Below are 15261 nucleotides of genomic sequence, written 5' to 3'. Positions count from 1 at the left end.
GCCTTTTTTTTTTTTTTTTTTTTTTTTTTTTTTTTTTTTTAATTTGCCAGGCATGGTGGTCTGTGCCTGTAGTCTCAGCTACTTGGGTGGCTAAGGAGGGAGGATCACTTGAGCCCAGGAGTTCAAGGCTTCAGTGACCAGCGCATTCCAGCTTGGGCAATGGAGTGAGATCCTACCTCCACAAAAACAAAAAACAAAACAAAAACAAAGTTGCAGATAGGTGGGTAAGGAGGGAAAGAAATCTCAAAAGTCTCACCCTAAAGCAGACAACCTAGACTAAATCACATTTCAAAATCTTTTAAAATACCTATAAGCAGCCGGGCGTGGTGGCTCACCCCTGTAATCCCAGCACTTTGGGAGGCCGAGGCAGGTGGATCTCGAGGTCAGGAGTTCAAGATCAGCCTGGCCAACATGGTGAAACCCCGTCTCTACTAAAAATACAAAAAATTAGCCAGGCGTGGTGGCGGGCACCTGTAATCCCAGCTACTTGGGAGGCTGAGGCAGGAGGATGGCGTGAACCCAGGAGGTGGAGCTTGCAGTGAGCCGAGATCGTGCCACTGCACTCCAGCCTGGCGACAGAAGGAGTCTCTGCCTTCCAACAAACAAACACGACTGGGCATAGTGTCTCACGCCTGTAATCCCAGTACTTTGGGAGGCCGAGGCAGGTGGATCATGAGGTCAGGAGATCGAGACCATCCTCGCTAACACAGTGAAACCCCGTCTCTACTGAAAATACAAAAACAATTAGCCGGGCTTGGTGGCGGGCGCCTGTAGTCCCAGCTACTAGGGAGGCTGAAGCAGGATAATGGCGTGAACCTGGGAGGCGGAGTTTGCACTGAGCCGAGATCACGTCACTGCACTTCAGTCTGGCAGACAGCGAGACCCCATCTCAAAAACAAACAAACAAACAAAAAACCTATAAGCAGAAAAAAATCCTATCAACAAGCCAAATCAACACAAAAGAGAGGAATGTTTGCTTATTCTATTTTCCAGCGTATATACAAATCAGGACTCTGCAAGAAAAGGCCGAATGCCACTAATACTATGAAAAATTGATGGTCGGGCGCGGTGGCTCAAGCCTGTAATCCCAGCACTTTGGGAGGCCGAGACGGACGGATCACAAGGTCAGGAGATCGAGACCATCCTGGCTAACACGGTGAAACCCCGTCTCTACTAAAAAATGCAAAAAAACTAGCCGGGCGAGTTGGCGGGTAGTCCCAGCTACTTGGAGGCTGAGGTAGGAGAATGGCGTAAACCCGGGAGGCGGAGCTTGCAGTGAGCTGAGATCTGGCCACTGCACTCCAGCCTGGGCTACAGAGCGAGACACCGTCTCAAAAAAAAAAAAAAAAGTAAAATTGAGTACTGATTTCTGCTTTCAGTCTTTTTATGTCATTTGAACACTTCTCTGCAGAATACAAGTTAAACATTTTGCTTATAACTGGAGGGTAGGTAAGGGACAGGTTTCCTATGAAAAATGACTAATTGTTGGCCGGGCGTGGTGGCTCACGCCTGTAATCCCAGCATTTTGGTAGGCCGAGGCAGGCGGATTATGAGACCAGGAGATTGAGACCATCCTGGCTAACATGGTGAAACCCTGTTTCTACAAAAAGTACAAAAAATGATTGAACTCGGGAGGCGGAGGTTGTGGTGAGCCGAGATCACACCATTGCACTCCAGCCTGGGCAACAAGAGCGAAACTCCGACTCAAAAAAAAAAAAAAAAACTAGCTGGACGTGGTGATGGACGCCTGTACTCCCAGCTACTCGGGAGGCTGAGGCAGGAGACTCGCTTGACCTGGGGATGTGGAGGTTGCAGTGAGCCAAGATCGTGCCACTGCACTCCAGCCTGGGTGACAGAGCATGACTCCATCTCAAAAAAAAAAAAAAAAAAAGAAAGAAAAAGAAAAAAAATTATGGTAAAAATTAAAGATGAATGATAATTATCTCCAGCCTACTAGGAAGCCAAAACAAACAAACAAAATTCTAAAAAATGTCATTAAAGTACTTCTGCAGGCCGGGTGCAGTGGCTCACACCTGTAATCCCAGGACTTTGGGAGGCTGAGGCGGGCAGATCACTTGAGGTCAGGAGTACTGGTCAACATGGCGAAACCCCATCTCTACTAAAAATACAAAAATTAGATGGGCGAGGTGGCACACACCTATAATCCCAGCTACTTGGGAGATTGAGGCATGAGAACTGCTTGAACCCTCCCAGGTTCAAGAGGAGGTTGAAGTGGGCTGAGATCACGCCACCACACTCCAGCCTGGGCGACAGAGTGAGACTCTGTCTCAAAATAATAATAATAATAAAATATAAAGTAAAATAAAATACTTCTCAAATATTTTTCAACTGCCATCATTCTGAGGCTTTCCCCATTATCTGCCTCTGCTATTCCAAGACAAAAGAGTTCTGCTTCCAACCACAGACTTTATTTAAAATGTAGATAACGGATGGGTGAGGTGACTCACGCCTGTAATGCCCACACTTTGGGAGGCCAAGGTGTAAGGATCACTTGAGCCCAGGAGTTCAAGACCAGCCTGGCAAGATAGCAAGACCCCATCTGTTAAAGACAATTAAAAAATAAAATAGTTGCCTTATAGTCTTTTGAAGCTTTTCCAAATGCATGTAAAAATACTTTTTTTTTTTTTTTTTTTTTTTTGAGACAGAGTCGCACTCTGTTACCCAAGCTGGAGTGCAGTGGCACAATCTTGACTCCCTGCAACCTCTGCCTCCCGGGATCAAGCAATTCTCCTGCCTCAGCCTCCCGAGTACAGATGCATGCCACCATACTTGGCTAATTTTTTGGTGTTTAGTAGAGATGGGGTTTCACCATGTTGTGCAGGGTGGTTTTGAACTCCTTAGCTCAGGCAATCAGCCCACCTCTGCCTCCCATAGTGCTGGGATTACAGGCGTGAGCCACCCCGCCTGGCCAAGTTATCTTTCTTTGAACAGACAATAAAAAAAGTATTCTTGCCTAGACAGGCCAAATGTAACCTCAGAAGGAAGTCAGAAACAGCCTGTGCCAATTTAGAAAGGTATCTCAAAGACTGTGTGCTAAAACTTCAGTGCAGTGGCGTGATCACGGCTCACTGCAACCTCGACCTCTCAGGCTGAAATGATCGTCTCACCTCAGCCTCCCAAGTAACGACTACAGGTGCACACCATGACACCTGACACCTGGCTAATTTATTTTTAATTGCTTTTGTAGAGACAGGGCAGGGTCTTACTATGTTACCCAGTCTGGTCTCAAACTCCTGGGCTCAAGGGATCATCCTGCCTCCATCTCCCAACATGCTGGGATTACAGGTGTGAGCCACTACACTTGGCCCTTTATTATTTTTTTATTTTCTTAGAGTCAGGGTCTCATTACATTACCAAGGCTGGTTTCAAACCGCTGGCCATGCAACCTCTCACTTCAGCCCCTCATGTGTAGTTGGGAGTACACGTGTGAGCCACTATACCCAGCGAGAATAACAGATTCTTTCTTTTTTTTTTTTTTTGAGATGGACTCTTGCTCTGTTGCCCAGGCTGGAGCGCAGTGGCCTGATCTCGGCTCACTGCAACCTCTGCTTCCCGGGTTCAAGAAATTCTCCTGCCTCAGCCTCCCGAGTAGTTGGGATTACAGGTGCACGCCACCACACCTAATTTTTGTATTTTTAGTAGAGACAAGGTTTCACCATGTTGGCCAGGCTGGTCTCAAACTCCTGAACCTGTAATAGCCCAAGCATTCTTTTTTTTTTTTTTTTTTCGAGACGGAGTCTCGCGCTGTCACCCAGGCTGGAGTGCAATGGTCGGATCCTGGCTCACTGCAAGCTCCGCCTCCCGGGTTTACGCCATTCTCCTGCCTCAGCATCCCGAGTAGCTGGGACTACAGGTGCCTGTCACCACTCCCGGCTAGTTTTTTTTGTATTTTTTAGTAGAGACGGGGTTTCACCGTGTTAGCCAGGATGGTCTCGATCTCCTGACCTTGTGATCCGCCCGTCTCGGCCTCCCAAAGTGCCGGGATTACAGGCTTGAGCCACCGCGCCCGGCCAGCCCAAGCATTCTTGAAAAATAACAAATTTAAAGGCCTCATACATCTTGATTCCAAAACTTACTGTAAAGCTACAGTAATCAAGATCATCTGGTACTGGCATACACTTACATGATCATGGTCAACCGATTTCCAACATGGATGCCAAGACAATTCAATGAGGAAAGAATGGTCTCCAACAAATGGTGCTGGGACAGCCTGATACTCATGCAAAAGAATGAAAATGGACCCCTATCTCACATTAGATACAAAAATGAACTCAAAATAGATCACAGACCAAAATGTAAGAGCTACAGGTATAAAATTTGCAGGGGGCGGGCAGGCGTGGTGGCTCACGCCTGTAATCCCAGCACTTCGGATGGCCGAGGCGGTCGGATCACGAGGTCAGGAGATCGGGACCACTCTGGCTAACGTGGTGAAACCCCGTCTCTATTAAAAACACAAAAAATTAGCCGGGCTTGGTGGCAGGTGCCTGTAGTCCCAGCTACTCGGGAGGCTGAGGCTGGGAGAATGGCGTGAACCCAAGAGGCAGAGCTTGCAGTGAGTTGAGATCGCGCCACTGCACTCCAGCCTGGGCAACAGAGCCAGACTCCATCTCAAAACAAAAAGAAAACACAAAAACTTGCAGGGGCCGAGTTTTCTATTTTTTTTTTTTTTTGAGACAGAGTTTCGCTCTTGTTGCCCAGGCTGGAGTGCAATGGCAGGATCGAGGTTCACTGCAACCTCCGCTCCCGGGTTCAAGCAATTTTTCTGCCTCAGCCTCCCGAGTAGCTGGGATTACAAGCGCCTGCCACCACGCCCAACTAATTTTTTGTCTTTTTACTTGAGACAGGGTTTCACCATGTTGGTCAGGCTGGTCTTGAACTCCTATCTCAGGTGATCCACCCACTTTGGCCTTCCAAAGTGATGGGATTACAGGCGTGCGCCACCATGCTCAGCCTCTAATTTTCTACAGAAGAAAATATAGGAGTAAATCTTCATTATCGTGTGTTAGGCAATGGTTTCTTAGATGTAACATCAAAAGCACAAGCAAAAGAACTAAAAATAGGCGGGGCACAGTGGCTCACACCTGTAATCCCAGCACTTTGGGAGGCTGAGGTGGGCGGATCACAAGGTCAAGATATCCAGACCATCCTGGCCAACATGGTGAAACCCCATCTCCACTAAAAATACAAAAATTAGATGGGCATAGTTATGTGCACCTGTAGTCCCAGCTACTCAGGAGGCTGAGAAAGGAGAATCACTTGAACCCAGGAGGCGGAAGTTGCAGTGAGCCAAGGTCGCGCCACTGCACATGAGCCTGGTGACAGAGCAAGACTCTGCCTCAAAACAAAACAAACAAAAAACTAAAAATAGATAACCTAATTTTATCCAAATCAGACACTTGTACTTCAAAGGATACCATCAAGTAAGTGGAAGACAACCCACAGAATTGGAGAAAATATTTGCAAATCACGTAGAACTTATCTCCATAATATATAAAGAACACCTACAACTTAATAAAAAAGCAACTCAATTTAAAAATGCGGGGCCTGGCGGGTGGCTCACACCTGTAATCCCAGCAGTTTGGGAGGCCGAGGTGGGCGGATCACCTGAGGTGAGGAGTTTGAGACCAGCCTGGCCAACATAGTGAAAACCCTTCTCTACTAAAAATACAAAATTAGCTGGGCATGGTGGTGTATGCCTGTAGTCCCAGCCACTCCGCAGGCTGAGGCAGGAGAATCGCTTGAGCCCAGGAGGTGGAGGTTGCGGTGAGCCGAGATCACGCCATTGCACTCCAGCCTGGCAAAAGAGCGAACTGTCTCAAAAAATAAATAAATAAATAAATAAAATAAAATAAACAATTAAATAAATTAAATAAATAAATAAATAAAATAAAATAAAAAGGGGCAAAAGAGCCAGGTGCAGTGGCTTACACCTGCAATCCCAGCACTTTTTTGAGGCTGAGGCAGAAGGATCGCTTATGCCCAGAGTTTGAGACCAGCCTGGGTAACATAATAAGACCTGATCTCTACAAAAAATCTAACAAATCAGCCAGGTGTGGTAGTGTGCCACTGTGGACCCAGTTATTTAGGAGGCTGAGGTGGGAGGATCACCTGGGTCTGGGAGGCTGAGGCTGCAGTGAGCCGTGATTGCACCACTGCACTCCAGCCGGGGCAACAGAGTGAGACTCTGCCTCAAATTAAAAAAAAAAAAAAGGCAAAAGATTTGAGTAGGCATTTCTCCAAAGTATAAAAGTTATACAAATGGCCAATAAGCACATGAGAAGATGCTCAACAGTATCAGTCATCTAGAAAATGCAAATAAAAACCACAATAAGATACCACTTCACATCCTCTAGGATGGCTAAAATCAAAAGAACTGACAATGTATGTGTTGGACAGGATCTGGAAAAATTGAGATTTTCTCTTTTTTTTGTTTTGTTTTGAGGTTCAAAGAACTCATTTATTTTTACTCATAAAGTACAAGTATTAGCCTGGCATGGTGGCTCACGCCTGTAATCCCAGCACTTTGGGAAGCTGAGGCAAGTAGATCACCCGAGGTCAGGAATTTGAGAGCAGCCTGGTCAACATGGCAAAACCCTGTCTTTACTAAAAATACAAAATTAGCTGGACATGGTGGCACACGCCTGTAATCCCAGCTAGTTGGGAGGCTGAGGCAGGAGAATTGCTTGAATCTGGGAGGCGGAGGTTGCAGTGAGCCAAGATCGCACCACTGCACTCCAGCCCGGGCGACACAGAACTCAGTCTCAAAAAAAGAGAAAGTGCAAGTATTGATGATCTGTGGTTATTTAATTTTAATTTTTAGTTTTGGGGTATGTGTAGGATGTGCAGGTTTGTTACACAGGTAAATGTGTGCCATAGTGGTTTGCTGCACCTATCAATCCATCACCTAGGTATTAATCTCAGCATGCAATAGCTATTTTTCCTAATGCTGTCCTTCCCCTGACACCCCCCAATGACAGGCCCCAGTGTGTGTTGTTCCCCTCCCTATGTCCATGTTTTCTCATTGTTCAGCTCCCACTTATAAGTGAGAACATATGGTGTTTGGTTTTCTGTTCCTGTGTTAGTTTGCTGAGGATAATGGCTTCTAGCTTCATGCATGTCACTCCAAAAGACATGATCTCATTCCTTTTTATGGTTGCATAATATTCCATGGTGTATATGTATCACATTTTCTTTATCCAGTAAAAGTATGGGCCACTTCATGAATTTCCACGTCATCCTTGCACAGGGACCATGCTAATCTCTGTAGGGTTCCAATTTTAGTATATGTACTGCTGAGGCGAGCAGAAAACTGTTTTTTTTTCTTTTTCTTTTTGAGATGGAATCCCACTCTATCACCCAGGCTGGAGTGCAGTGGTGCGATCTTGGCTCATCACAATCTCTGCCTCCTGGGTTCAAGCCATTCTCTTGCCTCAGCCTCCCGAGTAGCTAGGATTACAGGTGTGTGCCACCATGCCTAGCTAATTTTGTTTTGTTTTGCTTTTTATTTTTGTTTTTGTTTGAGACAGAGTCTTGCTCTTTCGCCCAGGCTGGAGTGCAGTGGTGCGATCTCAGCTCACTATAAGCTCTGCCTCCCGGGTTTACTCCATTCTCCTGCCTCAGCCTCCCGAGTAGCTGGGACTACAGGTGCCGGCCATCACACCTGGCTAGTTTTTTGTATTTTTAGTAGAGACAGGGTTTCACCGTGTTAGCCAGGTTGGTCTCAATCTCCCAATCTCGTGATCTGCCTGCCTTAGCCTCCCAAAGTCCCGGGATTACAGGCGTGAGCCACTGCGCCTGGCAATTTTGTATTTTGAGTAGAGAAGAGGTTTCACCATGTTGGCCAGGCTGGTCTTGAACTCCTGACCTCGTGATCCACCTGCCTCGGCCTCCCAAAGTGCTGGGATTACAGGTGTGAGCCACTGCGTCTGGTCCTTTTTTTTTTTTTTTGAGACGGAGTCTCGCTCTGTCACCCGGGCTGGGGCTGGAGTGCAGCGGCACAATCTTGCCTCACTGCAACTTCTGCCTCTCAGGTTCAAGTAATTCTCCTGACTCAGCCTCCCGAGTAGCTGGGATTACAGGTGCACGATGCTACGCCCAGCTAATTTTTTGTACTTTAGTAGAGACGGGGTTTCACTGTGTTGCCTAGGCTGGTCTCGAACTCGTGAGCTCAGGCAATCTGCCCGCCTCGGCCTCCCAAAGTGCTGGGATTACAGGCATGAGCCACCGTGCCTGGCCCCAAACTGGTATTCTTTTTTTTTTTTTTTTTTGAGACGGAGTCTCGCTCTGTCGCCCAGGCTGGAGTGCAGTGGCCAGATCTCAGCTCACTGCTAGCTCCGCCTCCTGGGTTTACGCCATTCTCCTGCCTCAGCCTCCCGAGTAGCTGGGACTACAGGCGCCCGCCACCTCGCCCGGCTAGTTTTTTGTATTTTTAGTAGAGACGGGGTTTCACCCTGTTAGCCAGGATGGTCTTGATCTCCTGACCTCGTGATCCGCCCGTCTCGGCCTCCCAAAGTGCTGGGATTACAGGCTTGAGCCACCGCGCCCGGCCTCAAACTGGTATTCTTATATGTTGCTGTCGGAATTTTAAAATAGTGAAGCCACTTTGGAGAAGTCCAGCAGTTCCTCAAAAGGTAAAACATGGAGTTACCATATGACCTGCACTTCCACTCTCAAGTATAGAAGAAAAATGAAAACATCTGTATACAAAACTTGTGCACAAATGTACATGGCAGTATTATTCGTAATAGCCAAAAAGTGGAAAAAACTCACATGTTCATCAACTGATAAATGAATAAACATAATGTGGTATAGCAATATAATGGAATATTATTTGGCAATAAGAAACAAAGTTCTGATGCATGATATAACGTGAATGAACCCTGATAACAAAGTAAAAGAAGCCAGTTGCAAAGGACCACATATAGTATGATTTCAATTATATGAAATGTCCAGAATTTGCTTATTAATTATATAATTGACTCGTGGTTGCCAGAGGGTAGGTAAGGGAGAAATGGAATGTGACTACTGATAGGATTATTTTAGGGGTTATAAAAATGTTCTAAAATTAGGCTGGGTATGGTGGCTCACACCTGTAATCCCAGCACTTTGGGAGGCTGAGGCAGGCAGACCACGAGGTCAGGGGATCGAGACCATCCTGGCCAACATGGTGAAATCCCGTCTCTACTAAAAATACAAAAATTAGCTAAGCCGGGCGCAGTGGCTCACGCCTGTAATCCCAGCACTTTGGGAGGCCGAGGCGCGTGGATCATGAGGTCAGGGGATCGAGACCACCCTGGCTAACATGGTGAAACCCCGTCTCTACTAAAAACACAAAAAAATTAGCCGGGCGTAGTGGCGGGCGCCTGTAGTCCCAGCTACTCAGGAGGCTGAGGCAGGAGAATGGCATGAACCCGGGAGGTGGAGCTTGCAGTGAGCTGAGATCACGCCACTGCACTCCAGCCTGGGCGGCAGAGCGAGACTCTGTCTCAAAAAAAAAAAAAAAAAAAAAAAAAAAAATTAGCTGGGACTGGTGGCATGTGCCTGTAATCCCAGCTACTCGGGAGGCTGAGGCAGGATAATCACTTGAACCTGGGAGGTGGAGGTTTCAGTCAGCCGAGATCGCGCCACTGCACCCCCACCTGGCGACAGAAGGAGACGCCGTCTCAAAAAAACAAAACAAAACAAAACAAAAAACAAAACAAAAACTTCTAAAATTAGTGGAGCCTGGGCACGGTGGCTCAGGCCTATAATCCCAGCACTTAGGAAGGCCAGTCTGGGCAACATAGGAAGATCTTATCTCTACTAATAATCAAAAAAATTAGCTGAACATGGATGCCTGTGCCTGTAGTTCTAGCTGCTCAGGAGGCTGAGGCAGGAGGATTCCTTGAGTCAAGGAGATCGAGGCTGCAGTGAGCTAGGATTGCACCACTGCACTCCAGCCTGGGCAACAGAGTGAGGTCCTATTTGAAAGCAAGCAAGCCAACAAACAAACAAACAAACAAATGTAAACTTACAGATGAATTGCAAAGGTAGTACAAAGAGCTATCTTACACTCTTCATTCAGCTTTCCTTAATGTTATATATATACGTGTGTGTGTGTATATATATATAACTACAGTACAATTATCAATTATCAAAATTAAGAAATTAAAGTTGGAACAATACTATTTACTAAACTATAGATTTTATTCGGATTTCCTCAGTTTTTCTGCTAACGTCTTTTTCTTTTTTTGAGACAAGGTCTTGCTCTGTCACCTAGGCTGCAGTGTGATGACGTGATCTTGGCTCACTGTAACCTCCACCTCAGCCTTTAGTCTTCAGCCTCCCAAGTAGCTTGGACTACAGGCATGGGCCACTACACTTGGCTAATTTTTGTGTTTTTTGTTGAGATGGGGTTTCACCATGTTGTCCAGGCTGGTCTTCAACTCCTGGGCTCAAGCGATATGTCTGCCTCTGCCTCCAAAAGTGTTGGGATTACAGGCGTGAGCCACTGCACGCAGCCTAATGTCTTCTTTTTGTTATAGGATCCAATAGAAGACTCCACATCTGAAGATCTTTTTGTTTTTTAAAATCACCAACATATTACCTACCCTTTAAAATTTTTGCAAAATGTATACATTTGAAAAAATATATTCAGGCCGGGCGCGGTGGCTCAAGCCTGTAATCCCAGCACTTTGGGAGGCCGAGACGGGCGGATCACGAGGTCAGGAGATCGAGACCATCCTGGCTAACACGGTGAAACCCCGTCTCTACTAAAAAATACGAAAAAACTAGCCGGGTGAGGTGGCCGGCGCCTGTAGTCCCAGCTACTCGGGAGGCTGAGGCAGGAGAATGGCGTAAACCCGGGAGGCGGAGCTTGCAGTGAGCCGAGATCGCGCCACTGCACTCCAGGCCGGGCGACAGAGCGAGACTCCGTCTCAAAAAAAAAAAAAAAAAAAAAGAAAAAATATATTCATATCAATTTCATTCAAGTCGTAATTGATACAACTATTTAACAGGATAAGATTACCTAGCATAGCCTGGCTACAGTTTGTAATTTTAATTTTAACTTTTTTGTGAGATGGAGTTTTGCTTTTGTAACCCAGGCTGGAGTGCAATGGCGTGATCTCGGCTCACTGTAAGCTCTGTCTCCTGGGTTCAAGCAATTCTCCTGCCTCAGCCTCCCTAGTAGCTGGGATTATAGGCACCTGCCACCAGGCCCAGTTAATTTTTGTATTTTTAGTAGAGACAGGGTTTCACCATGTTGGCCAGGATAGTCTCGCCATTCCAAAGTGCTGGGATTACAGGCGTGAGCCACTGCGTCTGGCCAGTTGGTATTTGTTTTTTTTTGTTTTGTTTTGGTAGGGACAGGGTTTCGCCATGTGGTCCAGGCTAGTTTCAAACTCCTGAGCTCAAGTGATCTGTCTACTTTGGCCTCTCAGGTGCTAGCATTACAGGCGTGTGCCACCATGCCCAGCTAATTCTTGTATCTTTTTTGTAGAGAAAGGATCTCACTATGTTGCTTAGGTTGCTTTCAAACTCTTGGGCTCAAGCGATCCACCTGCCTTGACTTCTCAAAGTGCTGGGATTATAGACGTGAGCCGCTGTGTCTGGCCCACTTGGGTATAGTTTAAAAATTCTGATACCCAGAGTGTGCCTCAGATCAATTAAATCAGCCTCTGATAGTGACCCGGACATCAATATTTTTAAAGCTTCCCAGCTCATTCCAATGTGCAGCCAACAGTGACAACCACTGCCTAGATGTCCATGGTTAGGGGAACTTCAACCCATTTTGCTAACATGTAGCCTTTGGGTATGGTTATTCAACCAATTAAACATTCAGTATACATTTCCCCAAAAAACCACTCTGTGAGATTATCAAATGTCTAACTTTAATGAGGACATACCAATAACGGAATTACTTTGATCTACCATTCTAAGAATTCTTTTTTTTGGCTGGCGCGGTGGCTCACACCTGTCATCTCCGCACTTTGGGAGGCCAGGACGGGTGATCACTTGAGGTCGGGAGTTCGAGACGAGCCTGACCAACATGGAGAAACCCCATCTCTACTAAAAATACAAAATTAGCGAGACGTGGTGAAACATGCCTGCAATCCCAGTTACTCAGGAGGCTGAAGTGGGAGAATTGCTTGAACCAGGGAGGCGGAGGTTGTGGCGAACCACGATCATGCTATTGCACTCCAGTCTGGGCAACAAGAGCGAAACTCCATCTCAAAAAAAAAAAAAACAAAAAAATTATCTGTCTCCTGGGTTCAAGCAATTCTCTGCCTCAGCCTCCCGAGTAGTCTGGGATTACAGGTGCTCGAAACCATGTCCGGTTAAGTTTTGTATTTTTAGTAGAGACGGGGTTTCACCATCTTGGCCAGGCTGGTCTTGAACTCCTGACCTCGTGACCCACCAGCCTCAACCTCCCAAAGTGCTGGGATTACAGGCATGAGCCACCATGCCCAGCCATTTCAGGAATTCTAACAAGGATGTATTAGTCTGCCATGACTTTCTTTTCTACTAAACCCAGACTGAGTCCTCATGATCATAATCTTTCTCTAAATTAGTAGTTCTCTACCAGGGGGACTTTTGTCCCCTCCCCTAACATGGGACAATGAATGGTTGGAGGCATTTTGGTTGTCACAACTGAAGGAGGGAGGGGGGGATGCTACTGGCATCAAGTGAGTAGAGGCCAGGTATGTTGCTAAACAGTCTACAATGCACAGGAGAGTCCCCCACAACAAAGAATGATCCATCCCCAAATGTCAACAATGTTGAGGTTGAGACTGTACTAAATCCCGAGTCCCATAGGAAAAGTTTGGTTCACAAAGATTATTTCTTTTTTGTTTTTTGAGAGAGTCTCACTCTGTCGCCCAGGCTGGAGTGCAGTGGCGCGATCTCGGCTTACTGAACCTCCACCTCCTGGGTTCAAGTGATTCTCCCGCCTCAGCCTCCCAAGAAGTTGGGATTATAGGCGTCTGCCACCATGCCTGGCTAATTTTTGTATTTTTAGTACAGATGAGGTTTCACCATGTTGGCCAGGCTGACCTCCTGACCTCAAGTGATCTGCCCGCCTTGGCCTCCCAAAGTGCTGGGATTACAGGCGTAAGCCACCGTGCCAAGCCAAAAAGAGTAATTTCGTTGTTTTCATAATTTCAGATAGAAAAAGCAGAATTCCTTACATTGTATTTTCTCATCTTAATAATATCTATCTCCCCAGGTTTGGATTCCTATAGCAACATTAGGGCTATAAAAGTAAAGCATTTCTGAAATTTACTGATTATCACAAACTTCAACAGTGCTAACTTCTCCAAGCTCTCAGGTTTTTTTGTTTGGTTTGAGATAGGGTCCCTGCAGTCTCCAAGGCTTGAGTGCAGTGGTATCATCGCTCACTGCAGTCTTGAACTCCTGGGCTCAAGCGATCCTCTGCCTTCAGCCTCCTGAGGAGCTTGGACTACAGCAGGGGTGTCCAATCTTTTGGCTTTCCTGGGCCACGTCGAAAGAATTGTCTTGAGTCACACATAAAACACACCAACACTAACAACAGCTATGAGCTAAAACAGCAACAACAACGAAATCGCAAAAAAAAAAAAAGGGCTTATAATGTTTTAAGAAAGTGTATCAATTTGTGTTGGGCCCTATTCAAAGCAGTCCTGGGTTGTATGAGGCCCATGGGCCACAGGTTCGACAAGCCTGGACTACAGGCATGTACCACCATGAAAGGCTAATTTTTACTTTTTTATAGAGATGGGGTCTATGTTGCCCAGGCTGGTCTTTAGCTCCTGGCCTGAAGCAATTCTCCCACTTCAGCGTCCCATAAAGTGCTGGGATTACACGTGAGCATCGTGTCTGGCCAACCTCAGTCTTGTACCTATAGGTGTTTTTGCTAGAAATATGCATGTAGTTTACGATTCTGATAACAGTGCAAGTGATGACACAATATATACTTTTTAAAGTTCCCCAGCTTTTAAAGCTGCATTAGCTCTTCTGCAATGGAGAAAGCAAGAAGGAAGGAAATACAGTAGTCCCCCCTTATCCTCGGGAGATCCCACTGCAGGATTCCCAGGGGATGCCTGAAACCATAGAGAGTACTGATCACTAAATAAATAAACACACACACAAACACACACACACACAGTTTTCCTATAGGTATATACCTATAATCAAGTTTAATTTATAAATTTGGCACAGTAACAAATGAACAATAACCAATAAGAAAACGGAACAATATACCATATAAAAGTTATGTGAATATAGTCTCTCTTGTTCTCAAAATATCTCATTGTACCGTGCTCACCCTTCTTGTCTTGATGTGAGATGACAAAACGCTTACAAGATGAGTACAGTGAATGACTTAGGAATTGTGATGTAGCTACTATCGACCTTCTGACTATGCCTAAGAAGGGGGATCATCTGTTTTGGGTGATCCTGAATCATTGAGTCATGCTGATGTCCACAGTTGGATGTCAAAAGCTGATGATGTCAATGACTAACCGATGGGCAGCACACACGGCGTGGTTATGTTCATTCACATCCAGGACAGTGTGGTGCAAAATTTCATCACACTACTCAGAACGGTGAACAATTTAAAACTTAAACTACTATGGAAGGGACTATGATTGCTTGTTAGGATAGCAGATATTCTAGATACTCTTCAGCAAAATGGACTCCAGGCTGTATCTGATAGGTTTCAAAAGACTTCACAAAAGGTATGTTAGTGTACACACACGACTGGGATTAACATTCTAGAATTTTAGGACTCAATGGTACACCACTGAGGTATTGTTATGAATTTAACTGTAAATTTAGATTATGGTTCTGAGGTGGAGACGCATAAAAATGAAAACTTAAAAGAAAACAAATACCAACGCAATTGGGTATTTCTGGGTGCTAATGTTGCAGGTAATTATCTTTCTCGACTTTCATTTCTAACATTAATAGTTAGCAATATCAATAATATTGTTTATGAAAGGAATACTGGGCCGGGCGCGGTGGCTCACGCCTGTAATCCCAGCACTTTGGGAGGCCGAGGCGGGCGGATCACAAGGTCAGGAGATCGAGACCACGGTGAAACCTCGTCTCTACTAAAAATACAAAAAATTAGCCGGGCGCGGTTGTGGGCGCCTGTAGTCCCAGCTACTCGGGAGGCTGAGGCAGGAGAATGGCCGGATCTCAGCTCACTGCAAGCTCCGCCTCCTGAGATCCGGCCACTGCACTCCAGCCTGGGCGACAGAGCGAGACTCCGTCTCAAAAAAA

The 15261-nt window shown here is 45.9% G+C and overlaps 1 non-coding gene across 1 annotated transcript; it reads right to left on the bottom strand.

Annotated features, from left to right (window-relative positions):
* Positions 1 to 7222: 7222 nt before the first annotated feature.
* Positions 7223 to 7331, bottom strand: LOC112615517. The gene has a single exon (XR_003117395.1). It is a non-coding gene; the product is annotated as a U6 spliceosomal RNA (small nuclear RNA).
* Between the last annotated feature and the right edge of the window lie 7930 nt (positions 7332 to 15261).

The sequence above is a fragment of the Theropithecus gelada genome, chromosome 1, assembly GCF_003255815.1.
Source record: "Theropithecus gelada isolate Dixy chromosome 1, Tgel_1.0, whole genome shotgun sequence".
In the NCBI taxonomy this organism is placed as follows: domain Eukaryota; kingdom Metazoa; phylum Chordata; class Mammalia; order Primates; family Cercopithecidae; genus Theropithecus; species Theropithecus gelada.
The sequence above is the reverse complement of the archived record's forward strand: the minus strand, read 5'-3'. Positions and strand labels throughout refer to the sequence as shown.